General features: G+C 43.3%; 1 protein-coding gene across 19 annotated transcripts in view; it reads left to right on the plus strand.

Annotated features, from left to right (window-relative positions):
- Positions 1 to 16,261, plus strand: part of FHIT (fragile histidine triad diadenosine triphosphatase) — a 1,440,192-nt gene that overhangs the window by 1,022,517 nt on the left and 401,414 nt on the right. The gene's annotated exons all lie outside the window — the stretch shown is intronic.

The following is a 16,261-nucleotide window of genomic DNA, read 5'->3' on the forward strand; positions in this document are numbered from 1 at the left end:
ATGTCCTACTCCATTTTTTGCTCTTGCCGCTTGAAGTAGGTTTACAGATTAATGCTGTAGGTTATTGCTGTTCACGTTTTTATTCTTCATTTTACCTCCTGGAGATTATATTTTCCCTCTGTTGCATTCTCACATTGAAGTTTGGGTGGCCATGTGGATCCAAGTTCTTCTAACAGCTTAGAGATTTCTGCTGAATATCATCAGGCAGCCTGGTTTCTCTTCCCCAGAGGGCTTTTGTCTCCCAAAGATGTGTAAGAGTCCCCACTGTCATGGACCCTTATTGATTTGAGACATTACTTTTCTGAAATGTACTGAGGATTATCCTAACCTTTGATTGGAGAACACGGATAGTGATGTTTTTAAGGGACTTAATACTTTTCCGTTTCTCTGTGGAGTCACAAAGATTATCTCAATTTGGCTCACAGTTTGTCAGTTTAAAACAGTGATTACCACAAAAAATAGTTTTTGGATTTTTCTTACGCTTTGCCTTGCCGTTCACTGGAACACAGAACACTGTATGTGAAATTCATAAAGCAGCAAACATGTTTTTGCAGCTTTTACCCATCCCTCCTACCCTATACATGATGCATATTTATTTTCACATTATTTTGGAGGCCCAGAATAATCATACTGTTTTCAAGGGCATTACAGTACCCCCCCAACCCCAGACATTGTTGAGATTCTTCACACGTTTCATTAGAATTCCCATTTGTCTTTTGATTTAGATTTGTAAAATAGGAAGGATTGGGGCAGAGAAAGTCGCGGGCTGACTTGTCTGTGCATTTTTCCACGACTCTGGTCCACAGGATTTTGGGCAGCCTTTCCATTAGCTGAGGAAGTGTGCTGACCCAAAGCATTTTCTTGTCTTTGGCTGAAGAGACGCCAGTGACAATGTAGGTCATCCATACACTTTTACCCCGTGTTCAAAGAATCTTCTGACTGTGTTTCAAGTGCTCCTGAAGGGGCTTGAAACTGGGCAGTGAATAGCATCACATATCCCAATATGTCAAGTCAGTGTTTAAGGTTTGATGTCTGCAGCTCTTTCACCCAAGAACTTTAAACAGGATTCACCAGAGTGGAGGAGAAAAGGAAGAATCTGCAGAGGCTAGACTACTGTGACAGAAAGAGTATCAATCATTATAGAAATAACCTTCAACCTTTTAGCTTCACTGTATGGTGCCGTTGACAAGTCACAGGATATATACCGTTGCCCAACATAAAGAAATGACATTGATGAAATGCAGGGTAATGTCCTCAGTCTCACCTTCCAAAACAAGACCCTTCCTTTTTATTTTATCTTGCATGAAGGTGAAGTCAATAATCTAAACCACTATGAATTAGTAGATTTTCTTTCCTCCTCCCTTAATGCCCCCACTCTGAGCTGGGACAGCCTCTGGCGGGAAGGCAGTGCACACCCGCTACTCTGAGATCATTTGCAGGGATGATTCTTCTTTGAGTCCTGGGGAGAAATGCCCAAGAGTTGTCCTTGACCTTGGAGCTGGCAAGCACAGGTCATTAGCTTGATGGTTGGTATTGGCAGGGATCCACTGACAAGAGCCTTGCATAATCACAGTGCTCGTGGAAGCTCTCGGTAGACAACGTACTTGAAAATGAAGAGTAAATTCTGCTCCATGTGTTAGATTAATTACATCAGCCTAACAGTCATAGAGAAGGCATAGAAGATACCGCTCTGGAGGGTTGAAACCTGTCCGTCTTCTGTTTCATTCATTCTTCCAACAGGGGATTCTTTCAGGTGTTTGTTGCCAGGCCCCCTTCATCTGAACGCCAGTGAGTTCTGACTAGGCATTTTTGGAGCCTCTGTCACCATGATCACCAAATGAGAAATACATTGCCGGTTAACTGTAGGGACTTGATCAGTTCAGTAAGACTTGATAATAACTTTAAATTTCTATAAATGTTAATAACTAAAGTAGGACTCTGATCACTTCTCCGTTTTCATGGTAGAATAAGCAGCAGGAGAAAAATAGATTTTTCCATGAAGTTCATAAAGATCGCACATTGTATTTACAAATAACACAATATTGTTACCCACGAATTAATCACTGTCCTCCTTCACAATTAGTGCAATGTCCAAATACCTTGTGAGTCCTGTGCTTGTAATTCAATTGATTTATACTGGTTGGATCACCAGTATTACTGATGATGGTGATAATAATAATATACATATTTATTGATGATGAATATCTAAACTTCAAAATATAAACATACATGTATATATGTATTTATATATAATAGAGATTTGCATATATGTTTATGTACACACACAGATACACACACACACACACACACACGCACACACACTTTGGCTTAGAATGCCTATCAGAACACCCAAAGAGATATGTTTCAGATAGTACACAGTGTATTTTCTCATTCAACAAATATTTATTGAGCCTGTACTGTTACTGTTTCAGGGGCTGTGGATACATACAGGGTTTACAGTGAGGGTGACAGTCAAAAAACACTTAAATGTTTTCATGTAAGTGTTAAGAATAACACATAGCAGGTTATGGGATAGGGATGGGGGCAGAGCTCTTTTAGAAAAGAGGAGACGCAGGAATCTGATGGAAGTGAAGGCTCCCCCATGTGGGTAACTGGGGGCGGGAGGGGAGCCTCCCAGGCAGGACTAACTCGTGCAAAGCACTGGGTGTGTTTGATGTATCTGAAGAGCAGCAGATGGTCTCAGAGGAGCATTAATAGAGTGCTGGACTCTTGGCCACACTGACACAGATAACCTCCCCTCTCTTGGGAGAGATGTACGAATCGTTTCCATATGTCTTTCCTTCCTGCTCTCTTCTTCTCTGCTTGTCACCCCTTTGAAAAATCTTTGTTATCAATTGAAGCTGACAAGGCATTGCCTTAAGCGACCACCACCCCTGCCAAATAAAATGGAAATCTAGTTAAGTGAAGAGAAAACAGAAATATGTTTTGCATTGTTTTTGTGTTTAGAGGAAAAACCCAAGACATGAAGGAACACAGGTTTTTTCTGTCCATAAATCCCTGGCTTTTAAAAAGATAAAATTTGATGCTTATAGAGTTCAGGTTCTTGAGGTTGATTGCTTGGGTTCAGTTTTGTTGCTTCAGTGATCTTTGTGTCACCTCGAGCCTTAATTTCCTCATCTTTACATTGGGGAGAATAACAGTACCTTATTCTCAGGGTGAACCTGAGGATTAAATGACATAGGCCGTAGGCAGTGCCTAGCACAGTGCTAAGTCCTAACACTGAAGATACGTATTCCTGGAAGCTTGAAATAGAAAACCAAAGATGAGTATACTTTCCAGTTCTTATATGATTTATGTAAAGTATTCAACTTGTACCTTGGAGCAACTGGCATGTAGTCTGAACCCTTTGGATTTGTAACTCACCTCCCAAATCCTTCCTCAAAAATACACTTTCCATTCCTTGCACTCCTGTGGGATGCTTCTCTGCTCATCACCTCATACACAGGCATTTCTAAATATTTTTTTCTAAACCAGCCCAAATTAAGTAAAACCAAATCCTTACAACAAAAACCAGCCAGTGTCAGCCACTTCCGTTGATTCTGATGATTTAAGTATCGTAATGCTGAAGAGATCAGAAAAAGCCCAGATTATAGAAGATTTCCCATGATGAGGATTGAGACAAATTGACCTTATATGCTTGTAAAGTGGGTTTTTACTAAGCAGTAGATAAAAAGAATAGAGTAGATATATATTTATAGACATAGAAAGATACCCAAGATGTTGAGGGAAAAGGTAGCTCCTTTGTGCAAATCTGATCCTATTTATGTCATACACACCCTGAAATTGTTCACCAAGGCCACCTCTGAGTAGCGTAGGGTCTGTATTTTTCATATTGAACTCTTCTATGCTGTTTGAAATTTCTACCAACATACATTTTACGGTTTCTGAGCATATTTATATTTACATTTGTATCGTAGTGCTTGTGAGTAGTAAGTGGGGAAAAAGGTGAAGTTCTTTAAGGAGAGGAGAAGAGGCTGGGGAGTGCTTTTTTCCTTCCTTTATTTGAGCAAAGATAGGTGTCATCATAATCTCATTTGATATCCTTGGTCTTCATTTTGTAGACCTGACAGGCTACCAAGTCTCTTGCAAAGTTGTGTGATCTCTCAAGTTACTATGAATAACGCCCACCTGTAACTAGTTGGAAATAAAATCGCTCATGACAATGAGCTATATGGGCTCTGCATTTCTGGAAGTGACATTAATGGTGTCCCCTACATGCATCAGTGCCTCCCACTCACCCTTTAGCTTCATTTTTCAATTCAAATGGCAGCACTATTCAAATGGCATTTGCGCTGCAGGTACTAGAGATTCACGGCACTCAGTGAGTCAGTGGACACCTGGAAAGTGTTCTGGTGATGGCGCTCTGGACGTGGAAATAACAGGGTGGACCCTCAGACAGGAATTCATTCATTCAGCCAGTACTAAGTGAGTATCGCTCTGCATGAGATGGGCCTGGGGCCAGGTCAGGAGCATTACCAGCTTCCCTGGCTCAGTGGGATTTTCTAGTAAAGCTGAGCTCACAGTCTGCCATCCCTGGTCCCTGTGTTTCATAGTCCCCACCACTACCCTCTCACTCCTCTCCGGCTTATTTGACGCATGTGGGTTCTTTGCCTGACTTGTGACAATAGATGGGTTTCTGATCGCTGGTGTAAACTTCCTAAGAACTTAAATTCAACCTGAATAAAACTTGCTGTTTTTTTGTGACCCTGTGTAGCACTTCACACTTGTGGTTTTTTTTTTTTTTTTAATCTGGGTTATTTGTCCTAGAAGATTGGAGTTTGGCGGGCCAGTGTGACCGAGTGATAGGGAAGTCTCGAGAGTTGGACCAGCATGAAAATATAATTGGGCAAAGAGAAACCTTGGTGAAGATTGCATTCTGCCTTAACTATGCCCTTGAAGCCTTAGATCCAACTACCCCAGAGCAGGGGTGCAGCGGGGTGGCAAGAGAACAGCAACGCACTGCTGCAAAGCACCGTCATAGGCCGTGAGTCAAGATTGCTGAACACACCTGTAGGCCAAATAGTTAACTTGACAGCTTTATAGGAATGTTCTCCTTTTCTCTTACCTTTTTTTTTTTTTTGACCCATTACTTTCAGTAATGATGGCAAGTCAACATCTCCCCCTGACTGCGTTAGAGATTATAATGTCAAAAGGGCCTTTGTAATGTTGTCTGTGTCTTAATAAACCTGTCAGCTGAGGTTACGTTATTTTCTCATCTCCATCAGGGAAACGTGCAGTGGTGCAGCTGGGCAAAGATGCCAGGTCGTGGTGTGTGTTTTCGGGTTGGTGCGATGTGCCACGTCCCAGCGATGCCATGGCTGCGAGGGAACACTTGCCAAAGAATAGGCTCTTCTTTTAATTAGGGCCCCGCTGACGTTTTGGTGGGATGTCATTCTGTAATCCTTGTGTGCTGTCAGGGGCATTGTTAATAACCTCTTACCGACGCTTTCACTCTTTCTCCTGGTGTTCTGGTTGGTGAATATCCACCCCGCCCAGAGACTAAATATGGTGGCATTATTTTTATGTTCCAAAAAGCTTCAGCAGTCGTCCATTAACTACTGACTTAAGTTTGTGATTTTCGACTAAGCCCTGTTTAGGTACAAATTCAGAAAGTGTTTGTTTTTCTTGGGATCCTGCTTTGAGACAGGCACTACCCTGAATGCTTGGTGTATAAGGGTAAAAAAGCCGACACCATCCCTGCCTTCTTGGGACTCACTGTCAAGTAGCAGAAATCGTCACATAAGCAAAGTGCATATCAATGCTCTGAAGGTAAGGAAAGTGATTCCACAAGGCTATAGATCAGTGATGCTTGGCTGGAAGTGACTTTGCTTCCCAGGGTCGTTTGGCAATGTCTGGAGACTTCTTCGGGTGTTAAAACTGAGAGGTGGGTGCTTCTAGCATCTAATGAATGCTGCTAACCCACAGGCACAGGATAGACCCCACACCAAAGAACTGCCTGTCCCCCCCAGCTGGCGGTACGTAGTGCCTAGGCTGGGAAACTGCTCTGGAGCGTGGAACACCGGCCTGGGATGACAGGAGGCTTCCTTGTGGGAGCTCTGAAGGATGGACAGGCGTCAGCAAGGTGGTGGAGATGGGTGGGGAAGAGTTCTAGACAGGAGGACACATGGAAAGGAAGGGGCATAGAGTCTGGGAGGACCTGAAAGAGGCTTTGTGAACATGAAGAGAGCACATTGAATGTGCCTAGGTAGGTAGAGGCTGTGGACCACCAGCAGCCTTGGAGTCCCCAGAGGGTCACACAGGCTTGTCCTATGAGACGAGATCTAAGGTGAATTCAAGAACTCTAGTGTGGTAAAGGCTGATACCACCCAACCTCTGGAGGTAACACAGCAACATGTGTTGCCACAGAAAAGAACACGTGTTTCGGAACCCGGTACAGCTGGGCTTGAATCCCAGCTCTGTTTCTTATGCCCTGGCTGAGTTTGGACACATTGCTTGACCTAACCCGTCCTCTGTTTCCATGTAAGGATTATAATGCTCACTTGTAGAGGCAGTGTGGAGAGTAACAGAGATAACTCCTCTACTGTGTCTTCTGCAGAAATTTCCCCTCTGATCTTCAGTCCCAGCTCAAGCTAAAGGGATCTTATCCAAAACCAAGAGAACTGCCTAGGAACCTAGGACTCTTTTGAGATCTTTTTAAAGTTCTGGGACTCCCACCATTAAGGACCGGGTGTCCTACACCCTGATAAACTGTCACCAGCTTTGTTGTGAGCCTGAGTCCTTCCCTCATAGGGAAGACCCTATAGGATCTTGTGGTTTAGTTATTTACTTTAGCTGAAAATTCCAATTATAATTCAGGTTTCCTAATATCCAGAGAAGCCACAGGGGAACATTCTAGCTTAGGAATTTACTTGTAAAGAAGTTTATTGTGACGTGTGTTTTTAGAAGTCGATGGGGAGGAATATAATACAGCGGCCAACAGTACTGGCTCTGGAGTCAGTCCTGGGTTCCCATCTCTACTTCTCTTACTAATTGTCATTTCTTTTCTAGACAGTTTGTCTTTATAAGAGGCTAAAAATGAAACACATCTCATAAAGAAATAAAATCATGTATGTAAGCACATAGTAGGGCAGCCAGCAAGCACAGAGCACAGAACAAGTAGTCAGAGAGGAGAAAGCCAGATTTCCACTCCTGTGAGTCCCAAGGCAATCCTCTTTTATAAATACTTAGGGAAACTGAGTCTGATGTGCAGGCTCTAATTGGTTAAATAAATGAATCCAGGAACAAACGAGCAAACGTGAAAATTCACATCTGACCACTACTTCTGGTGTTCGGTCCAAATTCCATCCTTTCAGACACAGAGGATTTAGATAGGTGACCGTAAAAAATGTAAAGATTGGTTTCAAAGGTAAAATGAAAAGATCTTCCTTAGACGTTACTAGAAACCAACAAAAATAATTTTGAAAAATACTACAAAATGGTCTTTCCTCTATTGGAAATCTAAAACCCACTGCCCTCAAAAAAGCTTTTATTACCTGTAGAAATAGGGTTGGCATGACCTTTAAGAGGTCATTCTGCCCATCCCTCCGCCTCTTCACAGAGCTGGACTCTTCACATTACACAAGGGCTCCCCGTCTTTCCCTAACATACTCCCAGATGCATTTCTCTCGGTGATCTGTGCTGTGTTGCAGCTTTGCTGTTGGAAGTTCTTTCCAACATCAGGCTGACATTCTTCTTGCTGTTAACCGGGAGTGTGGCCTTTGCTCCATCCTGAGCAGAGACGCACCATCCACTTGTGCCGATTGAAGGGTGAACGTATCTACCCTGAACCTACACAGTGAGATCCAAGAGGAAGCAGGCGCTGTCGAGCCCGCCCGATGAACATTGATTTTTCCCAGGTGGTTCGTCTCTGTGCGCCTCCATATGCTGCTTGTGACTTTCAGCCCTGTCTTCCTTTCATTTAATAGAAACAGGGGCACACAGCTGCTTGCTTATTTCTGCCTCTTCTGTTGGTTCTGGCATGATTCTTTTCTCCCAAATGGAGGTCCCTCCTGAGTTACCTATCTTGAAATTCTCTCCACGCGTAGTGCACCTTCTGTTCCTGACCAACTTCCTTTCCCCAAAGCATGCCCCTTTGTTTCCCTTCCAGGAGGAATGATGCCCTTGGAAGTGTCTTCTTTCCTGTTGACTAAACCACTTCAACTCTTTCAGAAGCAGGACCCAGCTCAGGCCTTGTGAGTGGATTTGGCATCTGTGAATTGCATTATTGCAATATATATTGCATACGAAATGCCTATGGAATCCTATGGAATCCTAAGCACGGGCCACAACTCAGGCCCTGTCCTGGTCACAGTCATGGAAATTAAACATTTATTCAGGACTAGCCGTGACCGTGGCAGGCGGTTTTGCTTTTACAAGCTCTGTGATGAAGACGGGGCGGGCGTTCGTCCCGTCGACTGCCACAGACTTTTCAGCCATAAGGACAACGCAGTTGGCAGTGCTACTGATCTGTCACCTTTTAATGGCCTGATGATTTTAAATGATGGGCAGATAAAAATAGAGGAACTGAACATAGCCACACAAGACAGTTCTGCTCTCCTGACTGCCACATCCCTCAGGTGGGATGTGGCTCAAGGGCAGAAGCCAAGTTAGATTGTAACTGGCCAGAAACTCACTGTCGGCTCTTTTTGCCATTACAAACATGTTACGAAAGAAACACTGTGTTTCTGTGTCAGAATATGGAATGGATAATGGTCCCCTTTTGCTTTGTTTGAAACAGAAGTAAAAACATTTGTGAAAATGATCAGCATCGTATGGTCTGTCGTTCGTACTTCAGGAGAAATTTGAACCTGTGCTTTCATTAACTTCTGTTGCTCCCGCTGCTATGTTCTCTTGCTCTGGAGCTCACTCGTCCTCTCCCTTCCCCTCAGCTCTGTTTTACAAGTAACAATGTGTTATTGGTTTGGAATTGATTTGGGTGTCATATGTTGTCATTTGATAGAAAACAGTTTAGCTAAACTGCTTGACATTAGAACAGCTGGTGATGTCACTTTTGTTAATGTCCTTAACCACATTTTTAACAAAACAGCAGATGCTCATCACAAAAGCCATTTTCCTTCTCTCTGTGATTGTGTAACATCAGCTTCACGAAAGGCTCTGACTTGAGCAGAAATCCCAGGAGTGGTTCGCTTGACCTCAGCAGGGAAATGTTTTTTAGGATCTTGAATTCTCTGGCAATGTTGGAAACAAAAAGACAGTTGTAAAAAACCAACATTGCAAATCCGGTTTCTTCTGTAACAGAAATGCTCCGAAGATGTGCACGAAGTGGTGGCACTCAGGGAGGACAGGCTTTGTGACTGTACAGCAGCACAACAGCACAAGGAACCGTGGCGGCCAGTGGAGAGGCAGAGCTCTGCCATCCCTGGCAGTTGTGTGATGTCATCATCGCTTTTTTTTTTTTAAACATCTTTATTGGAGTATAATTGCTTTACAGTGGTGTGCTGGTTTCTGCTTTATAACAAAGTGAATCAGCTACACATATACACATGTTCCCATTTCTCTTCCCTCTTGCGTCTCCCTCCCTCCCACCCTCCCCATCCCACCCCTCCAGGCAGTCACAAACCACCCAGCTGATCTCCCTGTGCTGCATGGCTGCTTCCTACTAGCTATCCACTTTACGCTTGGTAGTGTATATATGTCCATGCCACTCTCTCACCTCATCACGGCTTATCCCTCCCCCTCCCCATATCCTCAAGTCCATGCTCTAGTAGGTCTGTGTCTTTATTCCCATCTTACCCCTAGGTTCATCATCGCTTTTTAATTCCTAATTTTTAGGGGAAAAAATACCCAACCTCCTCTCCCTCCCTCCCTTTCTTAACCAAGGCATTTTCTGGTCAAGCAAACACACACACACACACACGCATAATGGGATTCGTTTTCTGAAACATTTGACAGTCATGCAACACAATGTGAAAAATTCCCCTGAAAGATTTCCACTAAAATGCTTTTCTATATCACAGATGTCTGGCTCTTAGGTCTTATCCCAAGTTCATTTCACTGCCTTGTTCGTGAGTGTTTGGAAGTACTGTCATGAAAATCACAATGCACATTGGCTCGTATGTTTGTTCATGGCCGTTAACAAGTATTTATGGAACTGTTGCTGAGTGTGGGGCAGTGTATTCTCAAGGCTAAGAGCATGTCCCCTGGAGTCTGAAGTCCAGTCATGTGGCGTCTCTACTGCTTATGAACGCTGTGATGGGGCATGACAGTTAACTGTGCTTCGGTTTCAGCAGCTTTAAAATTGGGGTGATTATGGTACCAATCTCAAAGGTCTTTCGATGGATAAAATGAGTTAACCTATGCAAAAACTAATAGATGCTAAGGGTAGTGCCTGGTGTACAGAAAGCACTAAAAAATGGTAACTGTTGTTATTATTACTGCCCTCAAAAGGTATGTTGCTGAGAAGGTATGTGCTTTGTTAACATTTTGTGATGGACTCTTTAACATCTGCTCTACCCCCTCATAATTTAGTCTGAACCATGTCAAAATTGGTTCATGAATGTGTATGTGCATGTGTTGAGGGGATCGTCCTCTTTGTATGTATAAAGCATTGGTGTACATACAGTAAATAGACAGAGATTCTGTATATCTGTGGTATTAATATTTCATGGGGGGCTTCCCTGGTGGTGCAGTGGTTGAGAGTCCACCTGCCGATGTGGGGGACACGGGTTCGTGCCCTGGTCCGGGAAGATCCCACATGCCGCGGAGCGGCTGGGCCCGTGAGTCATGGCCGCTGAACCTGCGCGTCCGGAGCCTGTGCTCCGCAACGGGAGAGGCCACAACAGTGAGAGGCCCGCGTACTAACAACAACAACAAAAAATTTCATGGGGTGGGGATGATTAGGAAAAAAATATCTGAAGAGGCTTCTTAGGGAGGTAATAATGAAAATTAAAACTTTTGGCAAACATTAGTCTAAAACCAGTATTGATGTCCTCCAGCTAGAGACCACCAGGAACACAGCTGGAGTGGAAAAAGCTGGGTTCATTATTCATTGTAGGAGGGAGAACACACACTACGGAGAGCCATGGGGTGTCTAAGTAAGAGCCTGGTTAAAAGGATTTGAGCTTTGATTAGGTGATTTAGGGAAGGTCCGCGGGGATGAGGTTCATTCTGGGTTGCATGCTGTCACTAAGTTGGGGGCAATTCTATAATTGGGTGTCTCAGTAAATCTCTATGGGGAGGGTGGGCTAGAGTGAGGCTAAGGCTGTAACTCCTGAAGAAGCACCTGTCACTCGTATCAGCCAAGGCAGGGCAACGTTGGGGGTTTTGTGGGTTGTACAATAACCTTGTTTCTGTCTGTGCTTAGACAAAATTGTCAGGTGGTCTTGTCTTACCTAACTTGATCTCAGCATGACCTTTCCTGAGGTGCTGGTGTTCTGTGAGGTTGCTTGTGTCCAGCAGGAGAGCAGTGTGGCCTTGCTGTGTGCACCAGGGAGCTTCTCACACTGAGGCCTGGCTGTCAGACCAGCAGCCCACGTGTCTGGGGCCCTTTCTTTCCCTCCCTCCTACCCTTCCCTCCCTCCTCCTTCCTTCCTCCCCAGAGTATTTCCATCAAGTATGCCAGGTACCGATTCAAAGGTAAGCTGGCCTGAACCAGTTTGGGTCATGGAGCAGCAAGGGGAAGCTTGCTAGGATTTCTAAGAATGAAAAGTTAGTCTGTTTTAGGAATTGAACAGGAGCACGGGGCACCAATTACTCCTGGCAGCCATCTAATCAGCATGTGGGGAACTAGCCTTAGGACAAAGCCTCCACCAGGTCTGTAGAGCAGAGAGCTCATAAGCTCTGGGGCCATGGATGACACTGCAAGTCACTGAGCCTGCCTGATGTCTGTACTTCCTGTTTGGGGTTTTAGTGACTTTCTAGGTTCTGTAGCTGAAACCATCCTAACTAAGGGAGGCTCTTGTGCATTTCCATCTATGAGATACAGACACATCTGAAAGGTTATATGTAAAGCAGATTGTGTTTTGTTTTGTTTTAAATCATGGACATTTAGTTCCTTTTGCAAAATAATTCTGTGAAGAACTTTTGAAAATATTTAAGTGGAAAGATGAAGGACTGTTTATTCATGGGGCAATGTTTTGCTCTTTAGGCCTCCTTCTCCAGGCCAGGGTTACTGTGGGACAGCTTGGTGAAGGTTTGCCGCCTTCATTCTCCCTTTTCTTCAGAGCTTTCACATGCAGGCTGTCTTTGCTGCCTGCCTTTATCTCGCCACACACCATACTGCTCTGGCTTCTAATCACAAGGGCTATTATTATTCTTTCCTCAGAATATCATAGAATGTTTCAACTGGAAGGGACCTCAGAGGTCATCTAATCAAAACCCTCACTCAAAAGATGAGTAGACTGAGACCCAGGGAATTGGGACTTCACAAAGGTCAAGCACCTACTGGCAGAAAAACTGGACTTTTCCATGCTGCAAGGGATTAAAAAGATGATTGGTATGCCTGCTACCACTTCTGAATCCTACATCCTTGACAGGCATGACTAATCACTCACTGCACTCCTCTCAGCCAGGTGCCCAGGCCGTCTTACAATCCTCAACCCTGCGGTCCAGCAACCTGTACCCAGCAATCATTGTTGGCATATGCCTCGAAACCATTGCTGTACATATACACTTTATAAATCAATATTTATTTCTTAATAAGGGGTAGTTATTTACGTACAGAGATACATTTTAATCATAAGTCCCATATTTAATGCTTGTGTCTTAATACATCTAATATGTAACTCTATAGGGAAGAAGTGTAGTTTTTCTAGCATATTAAAGTACACTAATTAAGACCCAATATTACTTTTGTTGCCAAGAGGAAAGAGTCACAATGTATACATTCTGTACAAAAATATTGAAGAGGAATGGACTTTTGTAATAGAATCCCTAAAGCTTTTTTTGTTGTTTTTAATTTTTAGGATTATGTGTCTGATGTCAGGCTACTGTAATAACTGGGTATTTTTAAACAACTCCATTTTAAGACAGTTTCTTCATTTTAAGTATCTAAATGATCTTTTTTACAATGTTACTTTTTAATCTAGAAAATAGTTCTAATCTTATGATGGTTACTAAGCAACCATTAAAAAGAAATCTCAATAGATTTTTAAAGCTTCTATTTACTTAAGAGGGAGCAGTGTATGGCTTTTGCACACTTTAAGTCTCTTGGCCATAAGCGACAGAGAGGAAGTGTAAGAGGGGATGGGCTTTACCTGGGTTGTGGTTGGGATGGGACAGGTGGCCTTAGTAAATTGCTTACCTTTCATTTCTGGGATTCCGCAAAAATCACAAACAACAAACTAAAGCTAAAGCATGTAGTGAAAATGGTCCATGTTATGAGTGTTGAAGGAATCCAAAGAAAGACCCGAGAGACTCTGCTAGATTCAGGAGGCCATACCTGGATCAGTTACTTTGCTGAGCGTTGGGGGATCTTGATAGCTCAGCCTGGCTCATGACCCTCTCATCAGCCTGTGTGAGAGAAGAGTTGTATTTGACCACCTAACCAGGACCACAACAGGTATAAGAGAGGAGCAGTTCTGCAAAGGAAAAACAGAGTGTTATTGTCAGTATGGGGAAAGGATGCTGGGCCGGAAGTAGTAACAGTCTGTTGTAGGCAGTGTTGTTTCATGTCTGACTTCCCGTGTGGGGTGGTGGTGGAGGCAGGGTGTGGTGGGGACGGTGTCCTGCTTTTGCCTCGTTTGACTCAGGATCTGTGGCTGGCTTGAAGCTGCAGGTGGAGCAATTCAGGATTTAAGGAATGGGAACATACACAGTCAAGAGAACTAAAAAGCACTGTCATCCAGCTGTAGGACTGAGATTTGCAGTTTTACACTTTAACACAACATATTACATGAAACGGGGAATGGGAACAGACCCCAAGACCACAGAGCCTTTCTTATTCTTGAAGAACCTGACTTGTGTCTGGGATTCTCTGCCACTTTTGGAAATATTTCAGGGTGATGTTTCTGCTTTTCTTTCCACCACTGAATAGTTTCAGTATAAATTGACTTTTCAAAGAAGCAAATGTTTCATACAGGAATAAGTAAGTGTCACAGAGAGCACTTTGTAGCAGATGATGATTAATTGTGCCTTTTAATCATAGTTCCATTATCATATGAAACAGTCGTGTCATTGGATCCATTTCACTTAATGAAGGTTTAGCCCAACTAGGAGCATATTTGCATTAATGAGGCATCACAGGTTATTAATTGAAATCTAATAACAGCTTGGACTACTCTAAGTTTGCATTAATTGGAAACAGAATTGTGGATTTATTGGCAATATACTTCTTGTCATCTTAGAGAAACGATTCCTTGATGGGATATAAAGGCCATTTTTGTACCAACTGGAATTCCCGGTTCTTCTATGTTGATTGTATCTTAAACTGGAATAACCCTTCATGACTGATTTCTAAAGTGAACTTTTTGGTAAGCCTGGTACCATCCCACCATGGTCTGTTTGGTCTTTGCCCTGTTCATCAGCCAACTACTAAGGGAAGGAATATGGAATGAGGTGAGTGTGGGGCGAGGAAGGAATGCTCTTTGATGGCAGGTCTGTCACTGACTCATCTCTCCAGGGAGCCCTGCCTTGGCCCCGTAACCAAAGAAGTTCCCTTCGTTAGGCTCCATTCGTGCTTCTGTTTATTTCCTCTATAGCACTTTTGGCCGATTATAACACCATTTGTTTATCTGCCTTTTGTCTGTTTCTCTCTAGTGTGGCATCTCTAGAGAACAGGAACGGCGTCTGCCTTGTTCCTCATTGTACCTCCAGCACCGAGCGCAATGTAGACGGGAAGTAAATAGTTGCTGGATGGTTAACTGTATCCTGGCTTGGGCTGGAAGAACCTGGGGAAGGTGAATTACTGTTGAAGCTACATAATCTTTCCGTGCAGAGTTTAACCCCCCGGGGTCTAGGACAGAATGATAAAATGCTGACCTAAAAGTTACCCTCCATTCATTCTGTGCCCTTGGCGTTTCTATTCCAGAAACTTGGCCTTAGGATATTGCTGAATTTAATTGAGTCTGGATTGGTGTCCCTGAGATGGGGCAGCAGTGGGGGGGGGGGGGACAAGGAATAGAAAAAGTCCCTTGGTATTGTGTCTCCTGACAATTGAGTGAGAGATGTGTTTTCTAACACTTCTTAAGTAAGAATTTTATAGAAACCAACATTTATAATAAACCTCAAAATAGAATTGCAATGTAATAATTGACACTTTCGTTAAAGCTCATAGAAACCAAACAGGCAGACTCAGCTGGGTGTAGCATTGAGGTTACAAGAAGATAATTTTAGTTGGAGTTGAGAGTCTATGCAGGTGGGGGGGTAGAGGATAAGCGCTGGGAAAACTGGGACTTTTTTTTTTTTATGGTGAATTGTCTGTGGCGCTTACTGTCCTTTCACTTGCTGTGAAATATGGGAATACGGCACGGTGGAAAGAGCTTTCAGTAGGCCATTGGAGACCCAAGTCCTAGTCTAAGCTCTCTCACTTAATAACTGAGAGACCAAGGGAAAGTCAGTTTCCTGAACCTCACCTGGAAAGCAGACATCTGTGTTGTACACCTTACAGAATTTTTGTACAGATAATCGAGGAGGATAAGTAAATGCACTTGGTAAATTGTAAGACAAACGCTAGCTATTGTTATTATCCACATGCTGGCTCAGGAGCAAGAGTAGCAGTGAGAGAGACCTTCCCAGGGGCAGCCTGGATTGACTCTTGGCTAAATAGAAGTAGCAGTTCTTATTTTTTCATTATGCCAGACATCTAAGATTTCACCTAGCTTTCCCATGGAGCGTTCAGAAATCCACCACCACCACCGCCCCCACCACACTTTTTTCTTTTTTTTTTCGCTCGAAACTGAGCGTGAGTGATACTGAAGTTGTGCCTTAAGCAGCTTAAAGGTATCCACATTAAAGCAGTGAGATGCAGTGTTTTAAACTGCCCATTTGGAAATGATTTTGTTTTTAATTTTTAAATTGACGTATAGTTGACTTGCATATTATATCAGTTACTGGAAATAATTTTTTAAAAATCATAATGCCTCATCATAGACAACAGTGAAACTTACTTACTGGGCATTCCCATCCCCTGCTGATGGGGTACAGAAAGCCCACGCAGTACGGACTGAAGGCAAAGCAATGTGTAGAAGACCATGTTGGTGGGAAGTTGAGGCAGATTTTTAGAAGAACTGCCTTTTGCAGCTTTTCAAATCTACTTTTGCTGTGCTGCATTTGGGTTCAGAGG

This window comes from Lagenorhynchus albirostris, chromosome 10, assembly GCF_949774975.1.
Source record: "Lagenorhynchus albirostris chromosome 10, mLagAlb1.1, whole genome shotgun sequence".
NCBI classification, from domain to species: domain Eukaryota; kingdom Metazoa; phylum Chordata; class Mammalia; order Artiodactyla; family Delphinidae; genus Lagenorhynchus; species Lagenorhynchus albirostris.